The following is a 9,288-nucleotide window of genomic DNA, read 5'->3' as shown; positions in this document are numbered from 1 at the left end:
GGAAATCAATCAATGTGACAGAACAAATTAATATGGGAAGAGAGAAGAACCACATGGTCCTCTCAATTGATGCAGAAAAAGCTTTTGACAAAATCCAGCATCCATTCCAAATTAAAACGCTTCAAAGTATAGGAATAGAAGGAACATTCCTGAACTTCATAAAATCTATCTATGAAAGACCCACAGCAAATATCATCCTCAATGGGAAAAAGCTTGCAGCCTTCCCGTTGAGATCAGGAACACGACAAGGATGCCCACTCTCACCACTCTTGTTCAGCATAGTATTAGAAGTCCTAACAGCAGCAATCAGACAACAAAGAGAAATAAAAGGTATCCAAATTGGTAATGAAGAAGTCAAACTCTCTCTTTTCACAGAGGACATCATTCTTTATATGGAAAACCCAAAAGACTCCACCCCCAAACTACTAGAACTCATAAAGTAATTCAGCAACGTGGCAGGATACAAAGTCAGTGTACAGAAATCCATTGCTTTCTTATACACTAACAATGAAAATACAGAAAGGGAAATTAGAGAATTGATTCCATTTACTATAGCACCTAGAACCATAAGATATCTGGGAATAAACCTAACCAAAGTGGTAAAGGATCTGTACTCGAGGAACTACAAAACACTCATGAAAGAAATTGAAGAAGACTTAAAAAGATGGAAGACCATTCTATGCTCTTGGATTGCAAGATTAAACATTGTTAAAATGTCTATACTGCCTAGAGCTATCTATACTTTTAATGCAATTCTGATCAAAATTCCACCAGTATTCTTCAAAGAGCTAGAGCAAATAATCCAAAAATTTGTACGGAATCAGAAGAGAACCTGAATCGCTAAGGAAATGTGGAAAAACAAAAATAAAATGGGGGACATCACGTTACCTGATTTCAAGCTTTATTACAGAGCTGTGATCACCAAGACAGCATGGTACTGGCATAAAAACAGACACATAGACCAGTGGAACAGATTAGAGAGCCCAGATATGGACCCTCAACTCTATGGGCAAATAATCTTCGACAAAACAGGAAAAAATATACAGTGGAAAAAAGACAATCTCTTCAATAAATGGTGCTGGGAAAACTGGACAGCTATATGTAGAAGAATGAAACTCGGCCATTCTCTTATACCGTACACAAAGATAAACTCAAAATGGATAAAAGACCTCAACGTGAGACTCATGATGTTTCTGATTGAGGGTAAGAGTACCTAGTGTCTATTATTCATTCTGTGTATATGTAATTATTGAAATGTTGGCAGTGCTGTGGAGAAAGAACCTGGTTTTGCAGTTTACAAAATCTGGTCAGAATTATGGACCCACTAGTTACAAGGCAGGTTCTCTTAGTTGACTAAGACTCTTACTAAAACTCAGCTTACTATGTCTAAAGATGACTTTGTTACTAACTCATCTACCCTCTTCTTCAATTGTTAAGAGGAATGAATGGGATAATATATTTAGAATCTCACTGTAATTGGTAAAGTGATTTTGACAGCCACTCTGGAAAACAGTATGGAGGATCCTTAAGACATTAAAAATAGAACTACCCTTGACCCAGAAATTGCCCTATTAAGATACTTACCCCCAAATATATAAATGCAGTGAGAAGAAAGGGCACATGTACCCCAATGTTCATAGCAGAAATGTTCACAATAACCAAACTGTGGAAGGAGCTGAGATGTCCTTCAACAGATGAATGGATAAACAAGATATGGTTCGTATATACAATGGAATATTACTCAGCCAACAGAAAGGATGAATACCTACCATTTGCATCAACATAGATGGAACTGGAGCAGATTATGTTAAGTGAAATAAGTCAAGCAGAGAAATAAAATTATCACATTATGTCACTCATATGAGGGACATAAGGAATGGCATAGAGGACCATATGGGAAGGGAGAGGAAAGTGAATGGGAAGAAATCAAAGAGGGAGACAAACATTAAAGACTGTGTACTACAGGGAAAAAAATGAGGGTTACAGAATTGGGGGTGTGGGTGAGGGGGTAACTGGGTGATGGATGCTAAGGAGGGCATGTATAGTGATGAGCACAGGGTGTTATACACAGTTAATGATTTGTTGAACACTACATCAAAAACTAATGATGTGTTACTATATGTTAGCTAACTGAGCATAATAGTAGAAAGAAAATACTTTTTTTTTTTTTGAGACAGGTCATATGTTCACTATATATATGATGTTAATTCTGCCTATCTCCTCACCTCTCTTCCTTTAAAGGAGTTTGCATTAAAACAACACATTTCCTTTTCATAAGTCTCTATATACTACAGACAGTAATTAGGTGATAGATGGGTCTTTGCTAACAAAGAAATTTCAAGAGATATATAAATACCAGTTCTTAGTCAACAAAATAACAAAGCAGTCGACCTTGAAATAGACCAATATTTAACAGTTTTCAGTCATCCTATACCATAGAAAAGTCAGGGTTTTTAAAACATAATGCTTCACAGTTTTGTTTTGTTTTGTTTTAAGATTTTATTTATTCATTTGACAGAGAGAGATCACAAATAGGCAGAGAGGCAGGCAGAGAGAGAGGAAGGGAAGCAGGCTCCCTGCTGAGCAGAAAGCCCGATGCGGGACTCGATCCCAGAACCCCGAGATCATGACCTGAGCCAAAGGCTGCGGCCTCAACCCACTGAGCCACCCAGGTGCCCATGTTTCACAGTTTTGATCAAACATGATTCCATTTTCCTTTATGTATAACAGTTTCTTATATACCCAGCAGTGATTACACAGCTCTCATCAGTGGTTGCTAGTATCACAATCTATATCAGCATCTTCATGGCAGCTAGATAAAAAGTTTCTATGTTTATCTTTACAAAAATTTTTCAAGCCACTGTCTTGTTATGCAGTCTGGAAATACATTCTGATTCAACTCTAAAAAGGAGACAGTTTAAATAGTTGACAGCAGTTATATAGTCAAGGCAGGTCATAATTTCTGTTCCAGAAACCATGTGTGCAAGCTAATTTTCCCTCTACTTGCTACAGTTTTAGGGCCAGATTTTCAAACAAGCATTTGTGCACATAAAATGGGTAATTGCACACACAAATGGGCAATTTTGTATGCAATTATCCATTTTGCATATACAATTATAGGCTTCTGAGTGTATAATGCATATACAGGAAATTTGGCAAGCATACCCATTACACCTTGCTTTAAAAGTGTGGTCCATATTGCATGGTTATTGGAGAGAAGAAAATTGAGATTCTTCCTGTTTGATAGTGTTATTGCACTCATTATTTTTCCTTACATCATTCCTTTTAATCAAGGATATCAAAGCCCATTAAATTATTAACCCAATCACCCCAACAGCCCTATTGTCATGGATGCCAAATGTTATGACAATCTCGTTTTAGAAATTAAGAAACCAAGGCACAGAAGTTAGACTTCTCTAAATATTAACCATTTTCCATTTAGGCTTCCTGACAAATAGTTACTTAGAATCCACTCTCCATCTGCCTGCACAAATGCAAATCTAAAAGAACAGTGTTGTAAATGGCAAAGGAATTGAGTATAAACACAAAGTTTCTTTCTTCGTGGTCCAAATAAGCCAAAGTTTGCTCACTTTCTGCACTGACAAAAAGTTTGCATTGGTCCTTTTTTCAAACACAGATCAGGTAAGACAGCAAGTTTTAATAGGAGGGCTTGTTCTTCTGGGAAATCCCTATGTCATTGTCAAAACAAAAGAATAAACATTGACTGACTTCATGGAAATAAATTGTGTCTTTAGATTTGCAGACTGTTTCTCAGAAAGCTGATGAAAGAGGTTTATTTGACTGATAACAGCCTAAAGTTTACAGTTACACATTTGGCTTCCTCACAAAGCTGAAAGCAGGATTCCTTGTGGCATTGACATCAGGGAAATGAGACAGTTTGAATATTTGTTGTTGTTGTTGCAGCTAACTTATGTGCCCTTCTGTATTCCTGCTTGACTTGCTACCTGTCTACCATGTCACTGTGTGGTCTATGCTGACAGAATTGCAGAGGCAGAAAGCTCAACTGTTCCAAAGAAAATAATGCAATCAGTTCTTGCAAGGAAGAAAAAAAAAAAAAGTCAGTTGGCACCTACTGCACAGAGATTACAATTTGACAGCAACTTTACCTAAAACCTAAAGTTTGCTTATATCAAGACAAATTAAAATACTTTGAGGTGACCTTTAATTGAATATTATGGGTAATAATAGTAGAAGTAGCAGTGAGAGTAGTATTAACAGCTGCAGAAATAGTGGTGTACTAGTAATATTAGTAGCAGCAACAGAAGTAGTGGTATTCATAGCAGTAAATGTAGGACCAACACTGCTCATAGTAAAACCAGAAATACCTAACATATTATTTTTTACCAAGTACCAAGATCTATGAGATCTAATGCTGTTTTTTAACCACTCCTATAGATAAAGGATATGGAACATTAAAAAAATTTTCTGTGGCTATATAGCTTGTAAGTAGCAGAACTGTGAGTAGCCCCAGTGCATTCAGATACTAAATGCCGCAGGTATGAAATGGGTACAATTCCATTTCAGCCATTTTGTTTTTATTCTCATGTAGCTGAAGTAAATAAAGGCAACTTTGGCAGTTACATATTTCTCAAAATACCATTCAAAAAGTGCAACTTTAAAAATATTTTTAAAAATAGAGGAACCCTGGGTGGCTCAGTTGGTTAAACATCTGCCTTTGACTCAGGTCATGATCTGGGGGTCCTGGGATGGATCCCCACATCAGGCTCTCTTCTCAGTGGAGACCCTGCTTTTCCCACTCTTTCTGCCTGCCACTCCACCTTCTCATACTCTCTCACTCTTTCAAATAAATAAAATATTTTTTTAAAAGTGCAGTTTTAATAACTCATGTACTTTAAAATTAAATCTTCGTAAGCAGTTGAAAAAAAAAAGAAGACTGCCTTGTGTAACAATTCTTGAGTTAAAGAGAGTATATTAAACAGAATGAAAGGTCTGAATTTGAGTCATATATTAATTCTTGATTAAAAAAGTAAATTGTTTGTCTTAAGTTGTGTTTGTATGTGTGTGAGAGAGATAGAGAGAGAGAGATAAGTTACACTAGAGAGTGTGAGTTAGCCTTCTAAATACCTGATTTTGCCAATAACATTTGTTTTTGGGTTTGTTTTTGTTTTTCCCTTTAATAAAACTAAAGCTGAGAAGGACATCAAGGAATAAACTTCATGTTGCTCATTAGTGTTAAACCTAACATGGTGAACATGTTTTTTGGGATGTATAATAATTTTTGTTTCTTTAGAACCTTTCATCTTAGGATCCTAGTGTGCTTTATAAGCATTAATTCTCTTAGAATTGCTACTAGTAAGATGCACGTGTTTATATTTGGCTTAAATATGCCCAAATGATTAAATGGGCTACTTTATGTCACAAAATGTGGGAAAGCCCATTATGGAAACCATTCTCTGATTGAATGATTTATTCTGAACATGTATATATAACCATAATTTCAGAAGAATGTGTTCCTCAAAAATATATTTCTGTATATGATTGACAAGTTATATAATTAACAATCACTCCCCAAAAAACTCTATATATGAATTAATTTATAAAACCCAGCTCAGATCCTTAGCAACTCAGGAAGAGTTTTCTTGAGTCAATCACATAATAAAGTGATCCAGAAAAGTTCTGTAAATAGATCTGATAACTTAGATTTATATAAATGAATGTCCATGCAAACATACAGGGAAGTTGGGTTTTTGACCAGATTGCTTGGACAAAGTCTTCCTCTTTGGCCCACATTTACTCAAGAGTCTTATGTCATAGTTTGTTGTTCACAAACTGCCTCTTGTGCACACTAAAGAGAAAAGTTTGCTATCATCTATCTATATATCTAAAAATAATTTTTCTTAGAATGCCTAATAGACCAGGAGATTGTCTTTATGTTATTTACAAAAATTCATTGTGACTATGTATCTACACAGCAAAAATAATTTGTGTGAGTATGAGTAGTGGGGACTAGGGAGTTTAACCTTGGCTGATGTGATGGAAAATGTGTTTTCTTAAATCCTGTAAGGTAAATTCATGAGTTAAAATTTTGCACACAGATGTTTCATTCCATACCCAAGTTATTCTTTTTTTTTTTTTAAATTCTTTTACATGCCAAGAGGATTGCAGTTATCTCCTTAACACATAAATTTATAATTTTAAACTCTAGTATATGCTGAAATATTTGTATAGAGGTAGGCCCTGAAAATATATAACTTCAGCTCTTAATGATCTATTATAAAAGAATATACAAGGTAACATATATATATGCAAAGTATAGTCTGGTTCTTCTGATTTTTTCTTTACCTTCACAAACCTCCTTTTAGGAGGGATACTTCTCAATTTAAAGTGGATGTGTTTTGATATGGTTTATATATGCAATGGAATATTATGCCTCCATCAGAAAGGATGAATACCCAAATTTGTATCAGCATGTACAGGACTGGAAGAGATTATGCTGAGTGAAATAAGTCAAGCAGAGAGTCATTTATCATATGGTTTCACTTACTTATGGAGCATAAGGAATAATACAGAGGACATTGGGAGATGGAGAGGAGAAGTGAGTTGGGGCAAATCAGAGGGGGATACAAACCATGAGAGACTGTGGACTCTGAGAAACAAATTGAGGGTTTTGGAGGGAAAGGGGTGGGGGGTTCGGTGAACCCAGTGTTGGGTATTAAAGAGGCCAGGTATTGCATGGAGAACTAAGTGTGGTGCATAAACAATGAATTACGGATCACTGAAAAAAATAAAACTAAACTAAACTAAAAAAATAAATTAAGTGGATGGGTTTTCACTTTTTCACTCAGCATCAGGGAAATACAAATCAAAACCACTGTGAGATATCACCTCACACCAGTCAGAATAGCTAAAATTAACAAGTCAGGAAACAACAGATATTGGCAAGAATGTAGAAAAGGATGAACCCTTCTATACTGTTGGTGGGAATGCAAGCTGGCACAGTCAATCTGGAAAACAGCATGGAGGTTCCTCAAAAAGTTGAAAATAGAGCTACCCTATGACCCAGCAATCACACTACTGGGTATTTACTCTAAAGATACAAATATAAGTGTCTGAAGGGGCATGTGTGAATGTTTATAGCAGCAATGTCCACAATAGCCAAACTATGGAAGAACCTAGATGTCCATCAACAGATGAATGGATAAAGAGGATGTGGAAAAAAATAAATTATAAAAAATAAATTATAAAAAAATAATTATATATATAATTATTTTTCCACATCCTCTTTATCCATTCATCCATTCATGTGTGTGTGTGTATATATATATATATATATATATATATATATACATACACAATCAACGGAATACTATGCAGCCTTTAGACGAGATTGGGCGCATTCAGGGTGGTATGGCCGTAGACTATGCAGCCTTTAAAAACTGAAATCTTGCCATTTGCAACAATGTGGATGGAACTAGAGGGTACTATGGTAAGCAAAATGAGTCAATCAGGGAAAGACAATTATCATGATCTCTCTGATATGAGGAATTTGTGAGGCAGTGCAGGGGTCGGGGAGGGTAGGGAGGGTAAAAATAAAACAAGGTGGGATCAGGGGGAGACAAACCATGTGAGACACTTAATCTCATGAAACAAACTGAGGGTTACTGTGGGGTGGAGAAGAAGGGATAGGGGAACTGGGTTATGGACATTGGGGAGGGTACATGTTATGGTGAGTGCTGTGAAATTTGTAAGTCTGGTGATTTACAGACCTGTACTCTTGGGGCAAACATTTTTATTAACATTATATGTTAATAAAAAATAAAAATGTATTCATTAATAATTTAAAAAGTGGATTTTTGTTTGTTTGTTTGTTTTGTTTTGTTTTGTTTTCATTTTGCTCTATGTTTCTGCAAACCATTCCTATATAACACTTCCCTTTTGGGCAGATTTCTTATCCTTATAATACCTTCTACATTCCTTTTCCAGGAAGTTTTTCCAGAAGCCAGTCTGTTTCTTAAAGCAGTTTCTTTAAATTTAAAAAAGTTTTATCTTGTTTGTGTAAAGCATTTTTTTTCATCCAAGAAAGCATCAAAGAAGGACATCATTCTAAGAGAATTACAAACTATCTGGCAAGCTTAGAAAAAGGGGTAATTTCTTTAACTCTAAAAATAGCAATAGACAATTGCTACAGGGGTTAGGTGATGGTGATAGTTGCATGCACTTTTATGGTTTAATTTATTTCAGAAATGAAGACAACACTGTTTAAGTGTTTGCATTAGGGTTGGCTATCACAAACAGTTTTTAAGATAAATTTTTGTTTACATTAAAATGATCCAATTAAAAATTGCAATCTTTGTTGGAAAATTTGGGGGAAACTTAATGCATAATCAGAATTCAACAGATAATATTCTTATCAGTGAAAGAGATTAAGACCATAACCCAAGGCCAAATACAAATTATATAATCACCCACCAGACAGCAGAGTGATATTTAGTGTGTATTTAACTGGAACACATGTATTTTTCTGGCTCACTAGTTGTAAAATCATGTAGAAAAAGATACCACCAAGCTATTTGGAAATCAAATGGTAGTTTACTCATCACTAGGGCTTTGGTAGCATTTTTGATCTGGGTGTAATAGTTCATGATAACCTCATTTTTGTTTGTTTATTTTGTTTTGTTTTGTTTTTCCCCAAACTGTCATCTCTCAAACAGATCTCAGAATTCTTGAAAATTAAGAATATAGGCCAGTTTTCACTGAAAGATACATTTTTTCAACATTTGTTGTAGTAGTGGTCTATTTATGAGGAGACACCAAGATCAGGTGGTAATGGATCATTAAGAGACAGATGATAAAAGGAGGAACAAAACACTTTCATCAGCAAACCATTATAAAAATAAAAGAAGATTAATAAGGAAGAGAATGGGGCAATGGGTGGAAAAAAAATGTCAATGGCTTCTTAATCAAAATCAGGTAATGTGCCTTGTGATCCTCTCAATTAGCTGTCCTCCCTGTTCCATTCAGAGACACTCATTTCTCCCCCACAATTTATTTTAATTAAACTAACCTAAATCTCATGTTTGTTAATTGCCATCTGCACTTTCTTGGCTTTTCCAACTCTAATAAAAAGCTCTTTAAGGTCAGCATCACTCTTTCATTACTTAAATTCTAATATGTTTATTTTCAAGATGATATATAGTATTAAGTAGAGCAATAATTTCTGTTCTTCACTGAAACTAGGTATCTTGTTTTCTGTACATGTAGTCAACATCTGCCCTTGTCTATAAAGTCAAATATTATGCACTACAT

This window comes from Mustela nivalis (assembly GCF_964662115.1).
Source record: "Mustela nivalis genome assembly, chromosome: X".
Lineage (NCBI taxonomy): Eukaryota > Metazoa > Chordata > Mammalia > Carnivora > Mustelidae > Mustela > Mustela nivalis.
Note: the sequence above shows the minus strand (reverse complement) of the source record.